Source organism: Abramis brama (genome assembly GCF_963993115.1).
Source record: "Abramis brama genome assembly, chromosome: 1".
Taxonomy (NCBI): domain Eukaryota; kingdom Metazoa; phylum Chordata; class Actinopteri; order Cypriniformes; family Leuciscidae; genus Abramis; species Abramis brama.
This window is the reverse complement of record NC_139963.1, coordinates 254,578-282,445: the sequence shown is the minus strand read 5'-3', so window position 1 is coordinate 282,445 and position 27,868 is coordinate 254,578.

Genomic DNA, 27,868 nt, shown 5'->3' with positions numbered 1-27,868 from the left:
AAAGACACTGATGTTTGTGAATCTCCACATCAATCCGTCAGTAATGTTGAGTTAGTTTGATTCTGCACTACGCTTTCATAATGCTCCACTAATCTGTGTCTGATTCTAATTATGGACACTTGATGTAGTGATAAATGTAAATTATATTAACTGTATCCACACGAGAAATGGGCATTTCCGTTAAAGATTTACAAATCATTATAAAATGTGCATTCCACATGTTACATTATGTTGTTGTCACGGTCACTACATTTCCCATCATCCTCTCTGGCCCTCACCTGCATGCACTTCATCTGTGTTCAATGTTCAGTTTCCATGGTTACGTCATTATTAGTTGTTTGGTTTCAGCTGTGTTTCAGCTTTATTAGCTCGTTTCAGTGTGTTATTTAAGCCTCACCCTTGCCTTCACTCTTGGTCCAGTCTCTGGTATGTTTAGATGTGTTTGCACTGTCTGTCTGTTTGCTTGCTTTTTGAAATATAATTAAACTTATTAGTGTTTTGTGAGAAAGAGTCTTCTGGCTTCAGCTTCCCTGCAATACATCGTTACAGTTGTGTTAAAGAGGCCATAGAATGCATTGATTCAATATTGTAAATCCTCTGATATCTACATGTATGTATGAGGCTTAGGTAAGAGCCAAAATCCTCCAGATACGGTTTTACATGTTCATTTTCAATCCTAGGATTTGTCCCTGGAATGAATGGGCTGTTATTACCTTATTTGGAAGGGTCATGAATAATAATGTTGAGCTCTGCTCTGATTGGTTGTTTCACAGATTTGTACGCAGTAGCTGTGATGTACTCTGAAATACAAACGTGCAAAATAATCATACTTCAGTTCGCAAACAACACAATATTTGAACAAATTGACTAGATGCATTGTCAAATGACAATCATTTCAACTGAAGTGGTGAAGGTTGCGTTCGCTAGAAGGAGCGAGTAAACTATCTGTAAGCAACCAAACTAACCTAGTTAGCTCCTGAGTTATGTGTTGTTGATGAAGATAGGCCACATTATAATACTACCCGACAAAAGGGATTGACATAGCTGTATCTACAGTTGTATTTTGTAGATTTATATGACAACACAGGCCGGAAATAATATTAATCTCTGTGTAAACAGGTCATCATACTATTTAGTTATCTATACTTGTTACTTGGAGCTTGCTAGTTAGCTAAGGTTAACGTTACTGTATTCATTTCTTGCGTTCGATCTCGACAACACGGTAAATTATCGTTAATATTAGCTCACTAAGAAACTTTCGATGTAAACAGAAATGGCTTCAACGGTGGATAAGTGGATAAAATCACTAACGTTACTCAGAGCTTGCGGTAGGGGTTGTAATGGAAATATAACGTTAGTTGGAATTTCCCCCTTCTTCAGCATCAAACGCTGAGCGAAACCTGCTTGATATTGTCCCAGGTTAGAAAAACTGTCAGAGCAAACTAACAACTGTGAATTAAAATGGTGATGTATCCTGTTGTAAACATCAACCATGTCTGCTGACAGTTCTGTTCTCTGGGAAGGGAAAGAAAAGTGCTCAAATCCGCAGCACAGCCGGGAACATCACATTTACATCCATGATCTGACATTTCCCCTGTTGTCTTTGCTTGCTTCTTCACAATACCTGCAGAACTTGTGATGATCGGCTGTGCAGGTCCACGTTAACACTGCCTGGCCTAGAACATGGGCTGGTATATGACAATATTGGGGGCATAAATATTAATGATCCCGACTGCAACGTCACAGCAGCCGTTTTTCAGCAGTCTTTAAACAAGAGATTTACATACAGTATGAAGGAGGAAACAATGGTGTTTGAGGCTCACGGTATGTCAGTTCCATGTCCAGAACTCTTATTATTCAACTATGCCAAGGCAAATACAGTTTTCCATTCTATGGCACCTTTAATATTGGTGAAAAGCTAATTCATGTTCAAGTATTGTGAACATTAGATTTTTTCACAGTATGGTACACTTGAGGAACAATCAAACAGCATCTTACAGATGGTACTCAACCAGAATAATATTTTTACCGCCGCCGTTCCCGTGGCGGTAAATTGCGGGTGTGTATTTGCAGCCTCTTACCGCTAAGAGGCGCTACAATCACAGACTTTTTTTTATTTTAATTTTTATTCAAATTTATTTGTATAGCGCTTTTCACAATACATATTGTCTCAAAGCAGCTTTACAGAAAGTGCATTTCAGAAATGTACATAGAAAAATACAGTTAGTTAATCATGTATTAATTTAGGGCATAATATATCGCCAGCGTCGAGTCATCTCTTCACAGGCATCGAGTCATCTCTTCACAGGCATCGAGTCGTCTCTTCACAGGCGTCGAGTCGTCTCTGCACGGGTGTTGGGGCATCTGAAGGTTCCATGGGAGGCTGGATACAAACTGGAACTGACGAACTAGCGTCCCGAGATAACGACAGAAAAGCAGATGGGAAATAATTAGCATAGCTGCTGTTCATAATATTAATGCATTCGATATGATTCAACTGTAGTATAAAAGGTAAGTATTATGTGAATGCTTGGCTAAAGAGATGCGTCTTTAATCTAGTTTTAAACTGGGACAGCGAGTCTGAGCCTCGAACAATATCAGGAAGGCCATTCCACAGTTTAGGAGCTAAATATGAAAATGCCCTCCCTCCTTTAGTGGACTTAGATATCCTAGGAATGACCAGAAGCCTCGAATTTAGTGATCTTAAAGAGCGCAATGGATTGTAGGGTGATAGAAGTTCCGTTAAATACCCAGGAGCTAAACCGTTTAGGGCTTTATAAGTCAGTAGCAATACTTTATAATTGATACAGAACTTAATAGGTAACCAGTGTGATGATATGATGATAGAATTGGTGTTATATGATCATATTTCCTTGACCTAGTAAGAACTCTAGCAGCTGCATTTTGGACTAACTGTAGCTTGTTTATTGAGGATGCAGGACAACCGGCTAATAAAGCATTACAATAATCTAGTCTCGAGGTCATGAATGCATGAACTAACTTTTCTGCATCAGAAACAGATAGCATGTTACGTAGCTTAGCAATGTTTCTAAGGTGGAAAAAGGCTGTTCTTGTAACATATGAAATATGATTTTCGAAAGACAAGTTGCGGTCTAATATAACACCCAGGTCTTTTACTGTAGAGGATAAAGTAACAGGACATCCTTCTAAAGTAAAGTTGTATTGCAAGAGGTTTTGTGGGCAGTTTTTTGGGCCAATAAGTAATACCTCCGTTTTATCTGAATTTAATAGCAGAAAATTACACGTCATCCAGTATTTTATATCTTTAACGCACTCTGTCAATTTAGATAATTTAGCGTTTTCATCTGGTCGTGATGAAATATATAATTGAGTGTCATCAGCATAACAGTGGAACTTAATTCCATGTTTTCTTATAATATTACCAAGTGGCAGCATATATATTGAGAATAGCAGAGGGCCTAACACAGATCCCTGCGGCACTCCATAGTTTACTGACGTTATCTTCGATTTTTCCCCTTTTAAACAAACAAAATGGTAGCGGTCTGATAAGTACGATCTAAACCAGCTTAATGCCTGTCCATGAACACCAGTGTACTTTTGTAGTCTATCTAAGAGTATTGTGTGATCTATAGTATCAAACGCAGCGCTAAGATCAAGTAAAACTAGTATTGAGAAACAGCCTTGGTCAGAAGCTATGACTGTTTGATTGACGAACTTACTGTCTAGTGATTCTAGGTGGTCTTGGAAATGATTGGCTGGAGTTTTTCGAGTCCTGCCTGTTCCACAGATGATTAAATTGCTTAAAGTCCCTGTGAACCGGAAGTTGCAAACGACTTTTCTCCAGTGTTGTGACGTATTTCCCAATGAAACGGAATATTGAACAGAGGGCAGGGTTTTACTTTAGTGCTCCTCCTCTCCATCTCTCACTCATAGCAGACTAACGGTTTGAAGGGAGTGGTTAAGCATTTTCAACCCAAGCCGTCAAACTGACGTCATCAGAGAAGGAACGCCATTCCAGACCAGAAGTAACTTTTCAGATTTTTACCACGGCAAACTATTTTTTTCTGTGTATTAACTTGCACGGATTAATTATTAACCACAAGACTAGTAATATCAGCTAACAAAGTAAATAGGGTCAATTTTGATTTCATGTCGACTTTAATTTTCATTTCAGTGCTTCTAACTCAGTGGCTGTAAGTGGGTTAGGAATAGGATTTCAAGTGATTTTGAAAAAATGGACAAAAAAGAGAATCACATACCACACCTTTAAATATGTATCTGTTTATTAAAGTCAAGCATCTTGTTTAATTATCAATTGTACATTACAACATAAATTTGCTACATTCCAGTTGAGCCGCTGCAAAGACGACACATCTGATGAAGGAAGACTGTCAGCCGATCGCACCAGAAAATGAAGATGATGAAGCTCATCTTTAATCTGCTCATTTTTTTTATAATTTTTTTGTGAATCATTCACGAAATTGAGATGACTGACAGTGATACCCGGCCATAGCAACAGAAGACATTTTTCAAAACAGATTGAACAAATCAGAAAAATACTTACAATACAGTACTGCTTTCAATTAATAAACGATGAAAATAACAATAAGCAAAAAATAAACAATGAAAATGTAAAAGAAAAAGAAAATTAAGTTTGAAAACCCATCGCACATTTCAAGGTATAAATAAAGTGTCGGGACAGTTTATTTATATAAAACAGGGTTGCATCGATAGAGTTTATTCCCTTTGCGATGCAAAATAAGAAACACAAAATCTTATTCTTGCAACATTTTAAATTTCTATTGTCAAAGAAATTGCAGCTAAGTGCAACATAAATTAAAAACAGGCGTTTTTCTTTGCCTCTCTCTTGCGCTGGATCTCTTTTTAGTACGTTTATTTTGTCTCCCGCGCGCGCCGGGTCTTTCTCGAAATTAAAAATTTCAGGGTAAAACACATCATACAGCTGATAATACTGTATATGTCGCTGCGTGTCATCCACACAAATCACGAAAGAAAAAACTGTAAGAAATAGTCTTTGTTGCTTCAAAGATACAGCATGCCTTGCTGAATTCACCTTACAATAAAACGAGGTTGATCGTGAATTAAAGAGCTCTGTATCTGCTAAATTGAAATTGTGTGTGGAAAACCTTTAAATACAATCAATAAAACTACAATATTTATAATTTAATAAGATATAGGGCCTACATATGGACTTTTGGAGATTTTGAGATTTATCCTTAAAAGAATGTTGCCTTTGCCTGCTCATCCGGCTGGCTATCCCACACTCTCCATATGAAAGACAGAACATTAACACCTCTTGTCCTGCACCCCCACGATAAAGCCACTATACTGCCTTCTCCAAACCCCCCACAGGCTATCTGAGTTTGCAAAACAAAACAAAGAGTTTGCAATTCACACTTAAATCGCTATTCTAGACATTAGCGATAGGCGATTCAAGTGTTGATAATGAAGGAATTAAATCATTTAGGCTATGTAGTAATATTTATGTCATAAATGTTTATTACTAAATATTTAATTAGGCCTATTTCAATAATTGAAGAATTAAAACGCTACTTCAGTTTGGGCCAGCTTTTTCCAAGCAAAACTAAATACAGTCTTCAAACGCATGTTCATTTGTTGTCATGAACAAAATGTTCAACTCAATATTAAATTCCACAGGGATCTTTGAATCCTTACAACCAGGGTGCGATTTGTGAATAAAGTTTTTTATTTTTTTATTCAAATAAATCTCGAACCACAGTGCTTCGTGCTGCTGTTAAACTAAATAACATTTATAGAATAATTATGAACTTAAATGAAACAATATCGCAACATTGACAAATACATTTATATGATCTGTTTTTACAATTTAATTCAGGGCGATTTAACCTACAATTAATTAGAGCAAGATTTTCACCCTTTCCTCATTGGGAAGCGCTCGCATGATAGCTAAACATGTTTGAGTAGATCCTCTGTACCTCTCGGTTTCATATGGATTTCATAATCAGGCTTTAGACATAGCCGATTTCGTATCGTGACTGAGCTGAGGCAGGTGGCTTTCGGTTCATTTTTGTGACGCGCAGATCCCGGGGACAGAGACGACAAACTTTTGTCGTTAGCCTAATATGAATAAAAGTTTACAGTTTTGAACGACGTAGGCTATACTCTACTCTTATCTGTATGACCGAAAAACTACAGAGTAGCCTATTAGGTTATTTTAGCTGTTAAGAGAAAAATAAATCCAAATGAACGCGCCGCCGCGTTTGCCGAACACTAATTCAACATGCCAGAATAAAACCTGGCTTTAGAACAATGCATAGCGCCACTCGTCGTGGTGTGCCAAAACACTTAATTATAAACTTCAATATTTCATTCAAAACAATCTCAAAACGCTTTGTGACATTTTGAAAAATGGAACCATGAACGTAACAGAATACTGGTTCTGATTTTATTGTTTGTCGTTTAAACGTGCCTGTTGCATATCTTTATTTTATATATTTTATATATTTTATATGGTCTATTGAATTAGCATTGATATATATATATATATATATATATATATATATATATATATATATATATATATATAATTATTATTATTATTATTTTTTTTTTTAACAGAACTGCTTTTGAAATTACGATTGGAATTATTATAGGCTACAGAAGTAAAGTCATTGTATAACGTTTGTTCCTTAGTGTAAAATGGAAATGCATGGTAATTTTATTTTATAAATAGGCTATAAGCAAAAAACTAAGGCGTAACAGAGTAGAACTAGACAAATCTCTCTGCATCATTAATAGGCTATAAAATGCATTAATAGGCTAATATAAAAATTTCAGTAGTACAAGTTGGTTCGGGATTTGAACCCGTGTCATCTAAATGATCGATACGTAAGTTCTACCACTCGGCCATGACTTTACTCAAAGCGCTCTTCATTCGTCTCATTCCTCAATAGAATAGTACAAATAATCAGCTTCATTGCACATTATTTACTTTTGTTTGTTATTTTTGGTATTACATTTGTTTTTGTGGGGCTTTTTTTGTGTGTGTGTGTGTGTTTTTTTTATCGCACTGCTCCCCAGGGAATAGGCTTGTCGCCCACCGACGTCTAGGCCTACAATATGAAATATAGGTTATATTGTTATCGTCTCTATTTTTAACTTGTTATTCTATTTTTCTGGCCTTATAAAATGTTCTATTCTATTACCATAGTTGTAGTATTTCATCCTTACTGTTAATTGACATTAACCCCACTTACGGCAATTGAAAAAAATGCAGCAATTGCTGCTGTTTTGCACAGTATCCCTTTGCGCCACCTGGTTGGTTACCATCTGTAGCTTAATGGTAAATAATGACAGTAATGAACACTTTCATCCACATGTTGATAATGAACCCAAAAGTGATGTGATGCATATATTTCACATATGATGATTTAGAAGATTATAATATCTTAAATAATAAACAATACAGTTTTTATGCATTCTTTAAAGTGTCAGTCACAAAGGATTTAACTTAAAGCACTTCTTCTGAGTATCGTAATTGATTTGGTTTCTTCCATTAGAAAACACTTCCCTATTAAGTGGATGAGGAGTGATTTTTTCCTCAATTTTCAAAAGCTTGTTAGTAAGAGACTCAGTATGATTGCACATTTCCTCAATTCCCATCAGCTTTAATTCATTATGCATGATGCCACACACCACCTCTAATATAACACGAATGTTAACTGTTTCCCACTGAAAGTATCTGCACAATATCTGTGACTATCTGTGAGTTGTGTATGCTTATGTGGACTTAAATCCTGACTAGCATGAATTTAGTCGTTGATTTTGAAACAGATTGAGCCAGATCACTACAGATGCACCTGAGTATAAACGAGCGCCTGTAGTGACGTCATCCACTTCTTTGTCTTGTGACAGGCTCAGACCTGTTGCCATGTTCTTCCGTACTGAGTGTACTACTACTACACACCACCAGAGGCGCTATGGTACTCTAGTGGATGGTATATATCCAGGTGGGTAGTAGAGCTAGGCAGATTTGTTGGGCAGAGGAAGCATGGCTTGCCTGCTGTGTTACCACAAACCGCTTTGAGTCCTGATTGGGAAACTTTGGTTTTAAGCTCAAACAACGACTCTTTATTGCTACTAGTAGTGATGGCCAAACGAGGCTTCCTGAACCACTGAGGCCTCGCAGCCCATTGCTTCAGCCAAAGGTTCATTACTCGAAGCTTCATTCAGCATTGCTCACTAGTGACACCTAGCTACTGTGCAAAGAAATAGCAGACAAATTAATTAATCCTGAGCCAATGACCTGAGCAGACATTTGTCCATTGCCTGGGTATAAAATAAATTATGTATCTTTCTCTGTCTGACTTTACTTGTGCAGAGACTACTGTCACACACACAGTTAATTAGTTATTCCTAAATTGTTTGGATAGTGACAATATGAACAACCAAAGTGAGACTGTGTTAAATGCAGTGCTTAAGGTGGAGGGAGTGTAATAAACTGCAACAGAATAGTCTGGGGCAGAGTCCTGCAACGGATCGGGTACCCGCATAAAAGTGGCTAAAACGGGTGGATTGTGACATTCCTAAAATTCACGGACGGGAATGCGGGCGGATAATGAACTTCTTGCGGGCGGGTAACGGATGAAAAATACGTGCAAAATATATTTGTTTTTTTTACTCTTCAAACAACTAATACAAATGCAAGGGCTGTAGGCTATTATGCGAAATGAAACCGAAATCGCAACACTCAGGGCCACAAACCTACAATTAAATGTATGCTAACCGTCAATGCTCCGATATTAAATTTCTCTGTACTGTAGGCTAATAGGCCTATGTGTTGTAGCCCAGTCATTAAAAAACTATTTAGTTTCATATTCATGTTTAAATAAAATAATATATATTTTTTTATTTCATGTTGATTATATGAAAAGTGAAAAGCATGAATAAGATAAGATGATCCCGAATATCGAGAGACAAATGGAGTGGGCAGACAGGATTTTGACCACTTCATTAAGTTTGCTTTTGTAGAAAACCTTTCTTTAAAGTGAATTTTATTTTACTTTAAGCAGTCACATCTCCAGAATCGTCTGCAAAAAACACTGAAAGTATCCGTGGAGACGCGATGTGTAATGGAAATTTTACATTTAGATGTGTTTTTTACTTTCAGATGTGTGCAACTTGTGTTAACGTTGAACATTTATTTTTACTCATAAGCATTTAAAGAAATATAATTATATAAGCTTGCAGGAACAAAATGTTCTGGGTAGCAAAGAGACTATGAGTACTCAAGTGACCTATTGTGTACTTCAAGTGTAAAGAGTATGTGCGCAGCTTTGATCGAACTAAAGATAGGCAAAATGTGTGAATAAGAGCAGCAGCTAAAAACAGGAAACTTTTGCAGACGTGATATTGTTCTGTCTAGATAGAATTTATGTTGGACAAGAGATCTTGAACAAAGACGTTTCCTTTTAAGGTAACTAAGGCGATCTTTTGAGACAGACCAGGATGTGTTTTGTGTATATAAGCTGGGCAAAAAGTAGAAGTCGGGGCGCTTCTCTTATCAGACTCTGACTGATGTGTGAACAGCCTTTCTTGCAAGAAATAAAGATCTTTATAACTTTTGAAATTTCCAGCTGTCTTCCAATTATTATTTAAAGTTGAGAAAGAATTTCCACGACAAATGGCGACGAGGAGGATGGGATGCAGTAAACCGACGATCGGCGTGACTGAGGGGAACAATTGACCATCCCGAGAGTCCATACTCTGCGGCTCAATATCCTCAATCTTAAGGAGAGAGAATTGTTCTACTCATCACGACGACCGAGGTGAATGCACTCCTAGAACTGAACTCACAAGGTCATCAAAAGACGGTGAGAGAAAATTATTTACGTAGTAAATAAGAAAATTATTTGCGTATTGAATATTTTTCCTAAAAGGGTCAGGATTTTGGATTTGGAATAAGCCTGAAAGTAATTTCCAAACAGGGTTTGAGAATAAGCCTGATAGTAATTTCTCGAATGCCATGTGTTAATTGCTTTCCCAAAAGGGCCAGAGTTGAGAATAAGCCTGATAGTAATTTTCAAACATTACAGAGGCACTCGTTTGGGAAAGACCTACATCGACGGATGCAGGCATTTTTGAAAGTCCTATATTGACGAATATAGGCAGGTGCGTGGTGGCCACACTGGGGAAAGAATTAATACAGTAAATATAGTGCGTGGTGACCACGCAGGGGAAAAATTTAAATACGCAAATATAAATACTGTTGAGTAAAATTAGTGCAAAAATGGGTAATGTTAATGATAAAGAGTTGGAGACAGTGGATTTCTCAAAAGGGAATTATTGTTCCATGACCAAGAAAAATGGAACGTGGTGGCATCATAGGATACCACAGTTAATTAAATTGTATGGATTTAATGGGGGTCTGAGTGTAAGCCATCTGCAAATGACAAAGGAAAATTGGACAAAAAACAAGTCCAAAAAGAAAGGAAAAAGATAATTATGACTTTGATGGTCGAATTATAGATGTATGGTTAAATGAGGCAATTACCAGACAAAGAAGACAGATAAACGCAGCATTAGCACCATTAGAGAGTCAAGTCAAGTCAAGTCAAGTTTATTTATATAGCGCTTTTCACAACATAGGTTGTATCAAAGCAGCTTCACAGTAATAAATTAAAACAATACATCAATGTTGAGAGTGCAAATAGTAGAGAGACGAAGGCAGAGGAAGCCAGGAAAACTTTACTAAACTCTGTTTCTAATTCTTCCGAGGAAATGAGATGCATGAAAACCCGCCTGGCTGAGGACGACCGCTGTCCGGCTCCCTACTCCCCCTACCAACCACCACCAGCAGTGGCCCTCCACGAACCACAAAGACAACCAGGAGCAATGGGAGGTCAAGATCCTGAGGAAGACAAAGAAGAAGAGGGAACGAGTCTGCAAGCAAGACCACCAAAACACCCATATCGAAGCCTGCTAGGTTCGATCACCCTGCCCTCTGCTCCTCCAGACTACACTCCTCCATCTCCAAAGTTCGTAAATGTTCACCAACCCAAAGAGAAGCACAGGCCAGACAATCAAAGATAAGTACGTATGAAGTATATCTGAAAACTGTTTTTCTGGACGGTCTGGACCCTGAAATAGGGAAAAAGGTCAAAACGTCTTGTGTGGGGTACCACCAAGCGCGGCTGGAAGAAATCCGACGACACGCAACGCATCAACAAAAGCTGCTGAGAGGCCAAGCACAAACAGAAAAAGACTGACAAAGACACTCAACTGGCTCTGCTTAAGATGGGAGGGTTGATGATGGAAAATTACTCAAGAGGAGGAGGAGGAAGAGGTGGCAGAAGAGGACGAGGCAGAGGAGGAAGAGGACGTGGAATGGGTGACAAACCCGCAATGGACCCTGAAGCTTGTTATAATTGTGGGCGAAAAGGACACTGGAGAAATGACTGTCCGGATCCTCCATAGAAGAGAGGATTTCAACAGCCACCAGAGCCACAAGGAGATTTGGTGGAGGGGGAGGGGAGCGACGGTGAAGGGTCTGACTCCCAGGTGGTAAATATGTCTAATCTTATCTCTTTTTCTGCTCCTTGCAATGAAGAAAATGTGCTTGCTGTTTCTTGCAATGAAGAAAATTCGCTTGCTGACACTGAACGAATGTATAAAGCATTTGCAAAATTACCAATGATTGACATTAGTGTCGAGGGAAAGAAAATTAAGTTCTAAATTGACAGTGGAGTGACGAACTCAGTAATTAAAAATGAACAATTGCCTGATTTAACTGTATTATCTGGAAAATGGGCAACCTCCAGAAGTGCCACAGGGCATCTGGTAAAGGAACCATATACAGCAGATTTGTCTTGTCAGATTGGTGATCGCTCATTTTCTCATGCTTTTCTTGTAACTACTACCTGTCCTTGTAATCTTCTGGGAAGAGATTTGATGTGTAAACTGAAGCTGAACTTGTATTGTGATGACAGTGGCGTCACTGCTGATATGAGTATGGTGCGAATGCCAACTGAAACATTATATGTTTTTGAATGGAGCACTCCTCAGTGTGGTCTGCAAAACAAAGCCACAAATAGGATGCCTCCTGACCATGATTTCATGGAAGAAAGTGATTTGCATTGCACATGTCATGTTAGCAGTGAGCCAGATGAAATTTTTGGTCTGAACTAGAGAGTGAGGAACTGAAAACCTCAGAGTTAGTTTGGTCAGATAAATGGTGTGCTGTGAAGGTTGAATTGACTGATAGCCAAGCATCACTGTATGATGTGGAGGGGGCCGTCCCTCACATCTCTTTAGCTAAACCACTGACTGCAGAGTGGAGAGAATTGGGGCTTTTTGTGAAACAATGTGACTCACTAAAAGATTGGTAAAATTCACAAGATGTAAAATAAGTCTCTGATGTCCCCAGAGTGTGTATGTGAAGTTTTAGCTCAAAATGCCCAACAGAATTTTATTTACAGCACGTTTAAATCATCGTTTTTTGGGTCTGTGAAAAACGCACTGTTTTAGTGCTTCTCCTTTAATGCTAATGAGCTGCTGGTTCACGGCACAGGGGGCGGAGCCTAAGCAGCCGCGATCAGAGCCAGAACAGGGAAGATGATAATAATAAAACAGACAGTCACAGTAATGGTGTTCATTTCGACCATAAAAATGCCTACAGAGTCAGAGAATATATGCTGTATGGAGTTGGAAAAGGTATAGTTTAGTTTAATTACGATTATAACCTATTTGGCATTGCTTGTATACACTATTAATGCAAGCCTGCTGTAGGACTCCGTCTGACGATCTGAATTGTCTGAATGATGACACAAAATATACTGATGAGTTTAATAAAGTTTACTGTATGTCACACAAAAGATGAAGCATCAGTTTTTCTTCAGAAAATCGCTGTTAGAGCTGAGTAAACAGTATAAGAAGTGCATAAGTAACTTGCATAAATTTCTGTAGAGTTGAGGGAGCATTTTCTTTCAAAACAAAATGAATCCACCTCGTCTTCAGTGGCTGGCAGATTTCAAGAGTAAATAAAGAGAGCTATGTGAATGAATACATCCAGCTACAACACCTTCAACGCTTGGGAGATGCTTCGACGCTTCTCGTGAGTGCATTGCTGCAGCAATGGCTGATGTGTAAACTCGCAGTGAACTCGATCAGGGCGGGTCTAAGTTATAACGGCAGTGTCAGTCAACACTCGTGGGCGGGGCCTGTGGCTTTAGTGATGTCACTAAAGCCACATTCTGAAAACAGGTCGTTTGGAGAGACTGCTTATGATTTATGGAGATTAAAAAAAAAGGAGTGAGTGGATTTTTATCACTGTAGGGTGGTTGTGTACACACACTGCCAACACACATTGCACGTTGCATTAACTTAATAACTTAACCTTATAACTTAATAGTTGTCTTATTAACAGAAATAATAGGTTGCATTAACTTAACAACTTATACTAATAACTTAATAATTGTCTTATTAACAGAAATAATAGGTTGCATTATCTTAAAAACGTAAAAAAATAAATTAATAACATAGCCTAATAACTTAATAATTGTCTCATTAACAGAAATAATAGGTTGCATTAACTTAATAATGTAAACTAATAAATTAATAACGTAGCCTAATAACTTAATAATTGTCTCATTAACAGAAATAATAGGTTGCATTAACTTAATAACTTAACATAATAATGTAATTATTGTCTTATTAACAGAAATAATAGGTTGCATTAACTTTAACTTTATTTCTTATTAGTAAACAGAAGTAATAGGTTGCAGTAACTTAAAAACTTAACCTAATAACTTAACCAAATAACTTAATAATTGTCTTATTAACAGAAATAATAGGTTGCATTAACTTATTTTTGTTATTTTCCACTTTTTTAAAATGAAGTCCATCATTTGAAAAGGTCAAATGCAAGACAGAAAACCATTTAAACCAACAGATGTGCACATGATAAACAATCACCGTCTGAGTGACTACGGCAAAAACTGTAAAAATCAGCCAGTCAGTCTGTAAAATTATGTGAGGTTTGACTGGGTGATGGGTGATTTTTTAATACTTTTATTGTATTTTTAGAGGACATTTGATCTATAAATAAGATAGTGATGCACGATATATCGGCCACCATATCGGTATCGGTCGATTTAAGTTCATGTTAAAAGTTATCATTGTCGGCCCAATAAAAAAATCTGTCCGATTAACTGAGATCGATAAATAATGTATTATTTCCTTCAGCAGAGACGCTTCAGATGCGCACTGTTCAACATGTCATGTCATGTCATGTCATCTTCTTCCGCTTATCCGGGGCCGGGTCGCGGGGGCAGCAGTCTAAGCAGAGATGCCCAGACTTCCCTCTCCCTAGACACTTCCTCCAGCTCTTCCGGAGGGACACCGAGGCATTCCCAGGCCAGCCAGGAGACATAGTCCCTCCAGCGTGTCCTAGGTCTTCCCCGGGGTCTCCTCCCGGTGGGACGCGCCCAGAACACCCTCCCGGGAAGGCGTCCAGGAGGCATCCGGAACAGATGCCCGAGCCACCTCAGCTGACCCCTCTCGATGTGGAGGAGCAGCGGCTCTACTCTGAGCTCCTCCCGAGTGACCGAGCTCCTCACCCTATCTCTAAGGGATCGCCCAGCCACCCTGCGGAGAAAGCTCATTTCGGCCGCCTGTATCCGGGATCTTGTCCTTTCGGTCATGACCCACAGCTCATGACCATAGGTGAGGGTAGGAACGTAGATTGACCGGTAAATCGAGAGCTTCGCCTTGCGGCTCAGCTCCTTCTTCACCACGATAGACCGGTACAGGGACCGCATTACTGCAGGAGCTGCACCGATCCGTCTGTCAATCTCCCGCTCCATCCTTCCCTCACTCGTGAACAAGACCCCAAGATACTTAAACTCCTCCACTTGAGGCAGGAACTCTCCACCTGTTCAACATGATGGCCCTGAATTGCTTGAAATATGATTGGAATCACTTCAAAAAAGGAAAATACAGTAAAGTGCAGCACAAGTCTGTCATATCGGCTACATAAAATGATAATGAGAACATTATAATTGTGTGTTTGGGACATTGATTTTAATGATGAGACTTGTTTTGTAATCAGGCTCTCAAAAAATGATATATAAAATTAGATTTAGATTTATCGGCCAATATATCGGTTATCGGCTTTCAAATATAAAGAATTATCGGTTATCGGTATCGGCCTAAAATTTCATCCCTAAAATAAGATAAGCCACCTTTCAGTTTTCAGCGTTTACATTGATTAGATATAATGGCAGCTGGACACACGTGACGTGACGCGAGGGTTGTTGTGTTGTGTTTCAGGTGGGTGTTTAAGCAGCTGTTCGACACGGGTCTGGTGTATCGTGGGGTGAAGGTCATGCCGTTCTCCACCGCCTGCAACACACCGCTCTCCAACTTCCAGGCCAATCAGAATTACAAGGTCAAGATCATGCTGAGCTCACTGATGTTCTCCAAGTCATCACCGGATCTTTGATGAACAGAAAGTTCAAAAGAAAAGCTTTTGTAACATTATTCACTACCGTTCAAGAGTTTGGGGTCAGTAAGAAATTATCGAAGTATCTCAAATGTATTTATCGTGATATGCATATCGCAGCGGCTTGCAATAACTGGGGTCATGAACAAAAGACAAAGAGAAAATCACTCTCTGCTCTCGGCTGAAAAACTTTTGTAGCTTTAAAAAGAATCAGTATATATTTAATTCACACAGTGAAAACTAAGCAGTGTTTATTTTTACGTCTGATTATTCAGTTTGTGTTGTTAAATAACCCTAATGTAGGATAACCTGAACCCCTGAACCCCACTGTTGCAATAACACTTCTTATACAGTAAAACACTGATGTTCACTGTCAGAAGCTGTAGGGATGTTTTCTTGTCACAAAAAGAATGTGAAACATTAATAATAATAATTTTAAATATATTTTTAAGATAATTTAAGTTTATTTTACACACTTAAAGCATTATCGTATCGAATATCGCATTATTGCATTTTTCTTCAATATCGTGCAGCCCTGCTGAAAGTGTGTGAAGCTCTCTGCTGTTCTGCATGTCCTCACTCGTCTGCGGTGTTCATCTGTGTAAAGTGCCTGATCTGCTCCTCAGGATGTGCAGGATCCGTCTGTGATCGTGACCTTCCCTCTCGTGGAGGACGAGACCGTGAGTTTCCTCGCGTGGACCACCACACCCTGGACCCTTCCCAGCAACCTGGCCCTCTGCGTCAACCCCGACCTCAGCTACGTCAAGGTCAAAGGTGTGCTTCATCTGCAGTGATGTGCAAGCAAAAATGAAGTTATTATATACATTAACAACTGGATTGCCATTAGACTACAAGCACTGCCGTTCAGACGTCTGGGATCGGTACGATTTTTAATGTTTTAATTAGTGCTGTCAAACGATTAAAATATTTAATCGTGATTAATCGCATTAATGTCATAGTTAACTCGCAGTTAATCGCACATTTTTATCTATTTTAAATGTCCCTTGATTTCTTTTTGTCACATTATTTTTCTTCTCATTTTAATGCTCTTATCAACATGGAAAAGTGGATCGGCTTGCTTTGTGCAGATGCTTTTTTATTGAAAACAACATTGGCATAAACTGTAGTGTTCAGTTTCACACTAACATTCTCACTCGGAGCAAATAATCGCATCAGCATGTGCTTGGCCATCCAGTGGTGTTTCAGACGGGACGAGCTGCGATGATGATCGCTCAGTTCACAACGACGAAACACACAGAGCACTTCGGTCTTGTCAAGGGAACCATTTGGCAACTTTTTAAAAGTAAACTTTCGAATTCAGAATCTTATTGGCATCCATTTCAGCGTCTCGCGCTCATCATTCATCCACTCAAAACGTAGCGTTAGCCTACGACTCTTCGGCCGGCTCGCGAGCCCAAACAAGTGTGTGTGGCGTGCCTGTCGTTTTGTGTCCGGTCTAGCTAGATCCGGTGTGGTGTTGTAGTTTTTCTAACGTTACTTGTTGCAACAGCATGTGAAAAAAACTACAAAGTTTGCTAGGCCAAAAAGAACGTTAATCTCGCGAAAAATGTACGCCGTTTAAATGGGTTTGTGTTAACGCCGTTAATAACGCGTTTAACTGACAGCACTAGTTTTAATGTGTCTTAAGCTCACCAAGGCTGCATTTATTTGATTAAAAGTACAAGAAAGTCCAGTCATATTGTTAAATATTATGAATATTTTTAAGATAAAGACTTCTATGATCTATTATTTCTATTTATTCCTGTAATCGAAGCGTAATTTTCAGCATCATTACTCCAGTCTTCAGTGTCACATGATCCTTCAGAAATCACTCTAATATGATGATTTGATGATCAAATACTCATTATTATTAGCAATGTTGAAAATTAAGAATTAACCCAGCTAACAGGGAACGTTCCCAGAACTTTCACTAACGTTCTTTAAAAGTTGTGTAAATGTTAGTACAAAACGTGATTAAAATAATGTTTTCGGAACGTTCATACAACGTTATTAACGTTCTTGTAACGTTGAGAAAAAAACGTTCTTAGAACAAGGTTCTTGGAACGTCTTTATGACGTTATTTGTGATTGATGAACATTCTCATAACGTTGATAGAAAACGTTCTTAGAACAAGGTTCTTGGAACGTCTTTATGACGTTATTTGTGATTGATGAACGTTCTCATAACGTTGATATAAAACGTTCTTAGAACAAGGTTCTTGGAACGTCTTTATGACGTTATGTTGTGATGGATGAACGTTCTCATAACGTTGATAGAAAACGTTCTTAGACTAAGGTTCTTGGAACGTTTTTTTGACGTTATTTGTGATTGATGAACGGTTCTCATAATGTTGATAGAAAACGTTCTTAGACCAAGGTTCTTGGAACGTTTTTTTGACGTTATTTGTGATTGATGAACGGTTCTCATAACGTTGATGGAAAACGTTCTTAGAACAAGGTTCTTGGAACGTCTTCATGACGTTATTTGTGATTGATGAACGTTCTCATAACGTTGATAGAAAACGTTCTTAGAACAAGGTTCTTGGAACGTCTTTATGATGTTATGTTGTGATTGATGAACATTCTCATAACGTTGATAGAAAACGTTCTTAGAACAAGGTTCTTGGAACGTCTTTATGATGTTATGTTGTGATGGATGAACGTTCTCATAACGATGATAGAAAACGTTCTTAGAACAAGGTTCTTGGAACGTCTTTATGATGTTATTTGTGATTGATGAACGTTCTCATAACGTTGATAGAAAACGTTCTTAGAACAAGGTTCTTGGAAAGTCTTTATGACAATATTTGTGATTGATGAAAGTTCTCATAACGTTGATAGAAAACGTTCTTAGAACAAGGTTCTTGGAACGTCTTTATGATGTTATGTTGTGATTGATGAACGTTATCATAACGTTGATAGAAAACGTTCTTGGAACAAGGTTCTTGGAACGTCTTTATGATGTTATTTGTGATTGATGAAAGTTCTCATAACGTTGATAGAAAACGTTCTTAGAACAAGGTTCTTGGAACGTCTTTATGACGTTATGTTGTGATGGATGAACGTTCTCATAACGTTAATAAAAAATGTGCTTAGAACAAGGTTCTTGGAACGTCTTTATGACGTTATGTTGTGATGGATGAACGTTCTCATAACACTGATAGAAAACGTTCTTAGAACAAGGTTCTTGGAACGTCTTTATGATATTATTTGTGATTGATGAAAGTTCTCATAACGTTGATAGAAAACATTCTTAGAACAAGGTTCTTGGAATGTCTTTATGATGTTATGTTGTGATTGATGAATGTTCTCATAACGTTGATAGAAAACATTCTTAGAACAAGGTTCTTGGAACGTCTTTATGACGTTATTTGTGATTGATGAAAGTTCTCATAACGTTGATAGAAAACGTTCTTAGAACAAGGTTCTTGGAACGTCTTTATGACGTTATGTTGTGATGGATGTTGGACATCCATCCCTAACCCTAACCCTAACCCTAACCCTTTATGACGTTATTTGTGATTGATGAACGTTCTCATAACGTTGATAGAAAACGTTCTTAGAACAAGGTTCTTGGAACGTCTTTATGATGTTATGTTGTGATTGATGAATGTTCTCATAACGTTGATAGAAAATATTCTTAGAACAAGGTTCTTGGAACGTCTTTATGACGTTATGTTGTGATGGATGAACGTTCTCATAACATTGATAGAAAACGTTCTTAGAACAAGGTTCTTGGAACGTCTTTATGATATTATTTGTGATTGATGAAAGTTCTCATAACGTTGATAGAAAACGTCCTTAGAACAAGGTTCTTGGAACGTCTTTATGACGTTATTTGTGATAGAAAACGTTCTTAGAACAAGGTTCTTGGAACGTCTTTATGATGTTATGTTGTGATTGATGAACGTTCTCATAAATTTGATAGAAAACGTTCTTAGAACAAGGTTCTTGGAACGTCTTTATGACGTTATTTGTGCTGGATGAAAGTTCTCATAACGTTGATAGAAAACGTTCTTAGAACAAGGTTCTTGGAACGTCTTTATGACGTTATGTTGTGATGGATGAACGTTCTCATAACGTTGATAGAAAATGTTCTTAGAACAAGGTTCTTGGAACGTCTTTATGACGTTATGTTGTGATGGATGAACGTTCTCATAACGTTGATAGAAAATGTTCTTAGAACAAGGTTCTTGGAATGTCTTTATGACGTTATGTTGTGATGGATGAAAGTTCTCATAACGTTGATAGAAAACGTTCTTAGAACAAGGTTCTTGGAACGTCTTTATGACGTTATTTGTGATTGATGAACGTTCTCATAACATTGATAGAAAACGTTCTTAGAACAAGGTTCTTGGAACGTCTTTATGACGTTATTTGTGATTGATGAACGTTCTCATAACATTGATAGAAAACGTTCTTAGAACAAGGTTCTTGGAACGTCTTTATGACGTTAGATTGTGATGGATGAACGTTCTCATAACGTTGATAGAAAACGTTCTTAGAACAATGTTCTTGGAACATCTTTATGACGTTATTTGTGATTGATGAAAGTTCTCATAAAGTTGATAGAAAACGTTCTTAGAACAAGGTTCTTGGAACGTCTTTATGACGTTATGTTGTGATGGATGAACGTTCTCATAACATTGATAGAAAACGTTCTTAGAACAAGGTTCTTGGAACGTCTTTATGATATTATTTGTGATTGATGAAAGTTCTCATAACGTTGATAGAAAACGTTCTTAGAACAAGGTTCTTGGAACGTCTTTATGACGTTATTTGTGATTGATGAAAGTTCTCATAACGTTGATTGAAAACGTTCTTGGAACGTCTTTATGATGTTATGTTGTGATGGATGAACGTTCTCATAACATTGATAGAAAACGTTCTTAGAACAAGGTTCTTGGAATGTCTTTATGATATTATTTGTGATTGATGAAAGTTCTCATAACGTTGATAGAAAACGTTCTTAGTACAAGGTTCTTGGAACGTCTTTATGATATTATTTGTGATTGATGAAAGTTCTCATAACGTTGATAGAAAACGTTCTTAGAACAAGGTTCTTGGAACGTCTTTATGACATTATGTTGTGATTAATGAAAGTTCTCATAACGTTGATAGAAAATGTTCTTAGAACAAGGTTCTTGGAACATCTTTATGATGTTATGTTGTGATTGATGAACGTTCTCATAACGTTGATAGAAAACGTTCTTAGAACAAGGTTCTTGGAACGTCTTTATGACGTTATTTGTGCTGGATGAAAGTTCTCATAACGTTGATAGAAAATGTTCTTAGAACAAGGTTCTTGGAACGTCTTTATGATATTATTTGTGATTGATGAAAGTTCTCATAACGTTGATAGAAAACGTTCTTAGAACAAGGTTCTTGGAACGTCTTTATGACGTTATTTGTGATTGATGAAAGTTCTCATAACGTTGATTGAAAACGTTCTTAGAACAAGGTTCTTGGAACGTCTTTATGATGTTATGTTGTGATGGATGAACGTTCTCATAACATTGATAGAAAACGTTCTTAGAACAAGGTTATTGGAACGTCTTTATGACGTTATGTTGTGATGGATGAAAGTTCTCATAACGTTGATAGAAAATGTTCTTAGAACAAGGTTCTTGGAACGTCTTTATGATATTATTTGTGATTGATGAAAGTTCTCATAACGTTGATAGAAAACGTTCTTAGAACAAGGTTCTTGGAACGTCTTTATGACGTTATTTGTGATTGATAAAAGTTCTCATAACGTTGATTGAAAACGTTCTTAGAACAAGGTTCTTGGAACGTCTTTATGATGTTATGTTGTGATGGATGAACGTTCTCATAACATTGATAGAAAACGTTCTTAGAACAAGGTTCTTGGAACGTCTTTATGATATTATTTGTGATTGATGAAAGTTCTCATAACGTTGATAGAAAACGTTCTTAGAACAAGGTTCTTGGAACGTCTTTATGATATTATTTGTGATTGATGAAAGTTCTCATAACGTTGATAGAAAACGTTCTTAGAACAAGGTTCTTGGAATGTCTTTATGACATTATGTTGTGATTAATGAAAGTTCTCATAACGTTGATAGAAAATGTTCTTAGAACAAGGTTCTTGGAACGTCTTTATGATGTTATGTTGTGATTGATGAACGTTCTCATAAAGTTGATAGAAAACGTTCTTAGAACAAGGTTCTTGGAACGTCTTTATGACGTTATGTTGTGATGGATGAACGTTCTCATAACATTGATAGAAAACGTTCTTAGAACAAGGTTCTTGGAACGTCTTTATGACGTTATGTTGTGATGGATGAACGTTCTCATAACGTTGATAGAAAATGTTCTTAGAACAAGGTTCTTGGAACGTCTTTATGACGTTATGTTGTGATGGATGAAAGTTCTCATAACGTTGATTTTCTGAATGTTATATTTAGGCTATCATAAAACGTTCTAGGAACATGTTGTTTGCTGAACATTCTCAATGTTAAGTACACTCGTTAACAAATGTGCGCTTCTTAACATTAGTTTACAATCACTATATTTGTATAATGACTATATCCATATAATCATTTTAAACATCACAGTAGTTTATAACATCACCCCAATAAACCAGCACTATATAGCCTATTAATAAATTAATATTAACTAGTGCAAAATGCCTGTGCAAAATCAGTTTTTTTTTAGTGTTTTTAGTAATTGTTGGTTTGGTGTGTTTGAGTGCTCCTTGTTACAATTACACAGCAAAAGTTCAGTGACATTTTTATTTTTGTATGGTAGAAAGCAAATACTGATCCTGAAATAATGACATAAAACATGTGGAAAATTGAACTACACGATGCAGGGAGCAGACTACACAGTGAACTCTGAGAAAACGCTACGCTTGAGTAAAAACAGTTTGTGAAAAGGCTACTACAAATGATGCCCGTGAAAGAGAATTGTGAACGCATTGAATAGGATATGTTTAGTTGGTGAATAGCATAAGCTACTATTACACAGTAGTGATAACGTTAAGCACACCAGAATGAAATATAATATTCATAAGTAAACAGCATAGCTGACTTACAGATTCAGAACATCCACTAATGAGTAAGCGTGATGATTCAGGGAGCAGGCTACACAGTGAACTCAGAGAAAACGCTACGCTTGAGCAAACAGTGTGTGAATAGCTACTACAAATGATGGCAAAGTGCCCGTGCAAAATCAGTTTTTGTGTGTTTTTAATAATTGTTGTTTAGGTGTGTTTGAGTGCTCATTGTTACAATTACACAGCAAAGGTTCAGTGACATTTTTATTTATGCATGGAAGAAAGCACCAAGGAAAATTTAACTACACGATTCAGGCAGGCTACACAGTGAACTCTGAGAAAAGCTGTGAATAAAAAACAATATTCAGAAGTAAACAGTGTAGCTGACAGAGTGTTTATGCCAGAATGTTTATTTCTAAACAATTACCTTCTTTTACCCATATATTTAACAATATCTTTTACATTTCTAATCCAAACTATGTCAAACTTTACACTGCACTTACTTGTGCCCGTAGCAAAAAACCTGTCAAGTTTGAAAATGTTGTTAACAGACAGACAGACAGACAGACCTTCCCATAATTTATAGATGTATAGATAGATATGCTATTCACATATGTGAAGCACTGTTAAATATATTGAAATACATTTTGAAAATATATTATTTCAAAATACATTGAACATAAATCTTTTAAATTGTTCCTCATGTTACATCTGTAAATGTGTAGCCTACATATTGTGTATACCGGTATTTCACAAAATATATTCATGCCTTATATCATGTTTAGTTTTCAATAAATGTTTTTGCAATTTTATTTCAACACCACGTTTACCATTTATAAAGCTATGTAATATAATAGGCTATTATATATTACATTATATATAGCCTATTATAACCTATTATATAAATTGTACATTGTTTTACACTCATGCTTCATATACTCATTCCGTTTACAGTTTGGTGATGGCCACTAGCCTATACACTTAAATGTTAACCTCACATTTCAGGATATTTTATCTGATTATCAAATAATTCCCTCCATCAATTCTTCTTTTATGTAAATGACGCGAGACTTCTACGTCTTTTAATTGGCGCGCGCACTCGAGTTGCATTTGAACCAGATTTGAACTGGAGTTGCTATAGAAACGGGCGGGAAGCTCAACTGACGAGAAGCTCAAGTGACGACAAGCAGCAGCTCCGTCTCTCACTGTTGTCTTCGCTAATTTCAGGTAAGTTTAGTCACCAAAATTACACAAATAGTACATACAAATGTTTCTGACACATTCTTTCATGTAAATGACACGCTTCCGTTGAATATTTACTTTATAGAAATGGTATAGTGCGTCTTCGGGAAAAGTCAGTTAGCATCTCAACTTTTAGGCTAACGTTAACTAACTTAAGTTAACGTTACTTTAGGTAAGGTTAGGTTGATTAGACTTTAGCTGTAAAGTTTAGGCTTTTAATCTTATGTGTTGATTAGAGGTTTTGTAAAGGTTTTGCTGGCAATTTTTCAATGTGAATGGAAGTAAACTATAAATTATCTTAAAAGTAATTAAAAATATTCACTGGACGGTTAATTCATAGTTTTCACGTGACGGAATGCCCACCTGGAGGGCAAATTGGGGTTTTATAATGCCATTTATGCCTAACATTAGTATTAACATGAATGTCACGCAACCGCTTAATTCGCAGGTAACGTAACGTTAACTTGACTGTTAACGTTACACACCGATTAATAACCTTAAGTTACTTAAAAAAATATATATTCCTGGACAAGCTGCTTTTTTTTCTTTTTCTTTTTTTTACAAGTGAATGAACGATTTATTTGTCCAAAGGACAAATAACTTACAAGACCAGGGTTAATGCCAAGCCCTGGTTTATAGATTTTTATAATTTTATTATAATAGCTTCAGAAGACATTTCTCAATGCTGCTATTGTCATACAATTGAAAGTATTATATTCCTACTTCCATAGTATGGCAAATTAGTACAAATTAGAAAAGTTTAGCAGGTAAAGAATTTTGATGCACGTTATCTTACTTTTCCCCTCATTGATAGAAGTTTTCATTTTCAGGTGTAGCTAATCCTTTACAATGTGTTATTGAACCTTTTCATTGTATAACATTTGTAAACTACATTTTAATCTTGTGTGGTTTAATATTTATAGTACTCAAAGCACAGCCTAAATAACTTAAGGGTTAACATTTATGGAGTAGTCACACTGTTATTATTAAATGTTTATGAAATAATAAATCACCATTAGTAACATCAGTCAATCTGTTCACTTTCCAGATGGGGCATGAAGAGACTGGACCACAGCACGAAGAGACTGGACCACAGTGCTAGTTTGGCACCCCCACACTACTTATATTTAAGGGTTAGTTCACCCAAAAATGTATATTCTGTCAGTAATTTATACACCCTAATGTTGTTCCAACCCCTTAAAGGATTAGTTCACCCCAAAATGAAAATTTCCGAATAATTTACTCACCCCAATGCCATCCAAGATATCCATGTCTTTCTTTCCTCAGTGGGAGAGAAATTATGTTTTTTGAGGAAAACATTTCTGGATTTTTCTTCTAACAACAGACTTCATTGGTGACCATCGTTTTTAAGCAAAAAATCAATGCAGTTTCAAAAGTCTTTGAAGTGTTTAAACGGGCTGTACGCGATCACAGCTGAAGAAGAGGTTGTTATCTAGCGAAACGATAGGTCATTTTCAATTTTTTTTATAATTAATAGACTTTTTACCTTCAATAGTTCGGATTGAGCTGATCAACAAACGGACAGGGAACTACGTCATCACGTTGAAAGGTCGCGCCAGCAATACTATTTGAACTACTATTCATATTCATCAGAATGTTATTCATTTACTATTCATATTCACTGAATACTATTACTATATATATAATAGCAAACAATACTATTTGAACTATCCTCCTACGTACGGTCGCATTGTAAACAGTGGGGCGGTACTTCTGCCGGTGCCGTTGTGACCTTTCAACGTGATGACGTAGTTCCCTATCCATTTGTTGATCAGCTCAATCCGAACTACTGAAGGTAAAAAGTCTATAAATTATATATTTTTAAAAAATGACCTATCTTTTCGCTAGATAACAACCTCTTCTTTAGCTGTGATCGCGTACAGCCCGTTTAAACACTTCAAAGACTTTTGAAACTGCATTAATTTGGACTTAAAAACGATGGTAACCAATGAAGTACATTGTTAGAAGAAAAATCCAGAAATGTTTTCCTCAAAAAACATAATTTCTCACCCACTGAGGAAAGAAAAACATGGATATCTTGGATGGCATTGGGGTGAGTAAATTAGTAGGAAATTTTCATTTTAGGGTGAACTAATCCTTTAAAGGATAATTCCGGTATTTAGCACTTTGAGTCTATTTTCTGGTTTGTTTTGGATGAACTAGAGTGGTGGACGATGGGTCCTGTCTCGACTCTTGACTCGTTTAGAGTCGCCTTTGACCGCTTCAGAGTGGCTGGCTACAGGCATACACTAACATGTCCTTAAAACTAGTGCTGTAGCGGTGCGTCGATGACGTCGACGCGTCGACGTCAAAATTACGTCGACGTCATATTTTTTGCGTCGACGCTTCTTTATTTATTTATTTTTTTTGTACCATTCCCGGAGGTACAGCTCGCCACACACACACCGCCCGCCGTGTTATTCTGTCATGTTTTCTCCCTTTCTTTCCAAACCGCGACAAACGCCTGTCTCCTTTCTCTGCAGAATGTGATAAATCCGCTCAACCAATCACAGCGCACCATTCCACGCATTGTAAACAGTAACGGTGGCGCTTTGAATACACCCGGCATCCTAGTTTTCCTTATCTACTTTGCACTTTTTGATCAACAAACAAACAAAAAAATGAATACATTTGACGGCATTGATGGACCTGTGGTGGATTCTGCCGTAGGGAAGAAACGTAAGCTATCGAAATCTAATCATTTACGTGAGGAGATTAACAAGATGAGGCACGCGGGAGGAAGAGAAATGCCGACTGTTGCTTGTTCTCACACTGCGTCAAACTTCTGTCGAATGCTGACACGTGAACCCCAGGGGATCTTTTAAAAAAATTCTTGTACTCAGTCAACGAAAACCGAGCAGGACCAAGCCATTTTACAGCTGATCGCCGTCAAAAAATTTCAGAAGGTATTTCTTAGCGATGGCTGATTGAATGTAGCCTATGTTTAGTCCAGTACGTGCTAAATATAAGATTAGTATTGACCGAGTTCAGAGGCTGTCATGTGGATCAACTTACTTTGTTGTGTATTTTCAACAGTTTCAATATGAAAAATAACTTTTATATTGATTCAATGGATTAATTGCATTTAAAAAAAAAAAACGTGTCATGAATTTATTGCATTTTTGGGAAAAAAATAATCTAAAAAATAATCAAAATCTGGATTTGAATTATTTATGTTATTATAACCTAAAGATGCTATGTGAAAGTTTGAAACAGAAAATAGTGGTTTTAATCTTGCCACTTTCTTGGTAAAGAAAATCAATTTTTTACTCAAATTAATCAAAATGGATTTATCACGTTTATACTATATTATTCAGAAGTAAACATTGTAGCTGACAGTGTGTTTGTCAGAATGTTTATTTTTTAAACCACAACCTTCTAAGTGCTTCTTTTACTGATATATTTAACAATATCTTTTGCATTTCTCATCCAAACAACGTCAAACTTGGCACTGCACTTACTCGTGCCCAGACAGCTGTCGAGTTTGAAATCCATCGGAGTAACGGTTCGAGAGATATGCGAATAACAGACAGGATAATTAATTCAAATTAGTCGTTAGATTAGTCGACTAATCGATAAAATAATCGCCCGACTAATCGTTTAATAAATAATCGTTTACCCCAGCCCTACTTAAAACAACCCTTAAAGAGCAACTTGCAGGTTAAATTTATAACTGAATTAATACTTGATATTGTCTGAAGAGGTTTTTTAAAAACACATATGTAGAAATTTCTAATGAAATCTAATTGGTTGTAGAGATTTTGATGAAAATGTGCTAGGCTCTGGAATACGCCTTTCCCCCTATAGCAACGCGTCATATGACGTATGCCGAGGTAAATATGAGCTCGCGTTCAGCCAGCGCTCTCATTGTGGGTGTAGTAGTTAGAGCAGTAGTGAGCGACAGAGAAAGTTTTAGATCGAGTTTTAGAGAAGCCATAATGGTAAATTATTGTGTTTGTGCTGGTTGCACAAAATCCAGCCTGTCAGGACATCGTGTCCATCATTTTCCTTCTAGGACAACATCAACTGGCAAACGCAATGTAAGCGGAACGAAACTGAGCTACTCGTTATTGTGTTTGTGTGGACCGTTTATCAGTTTGGACC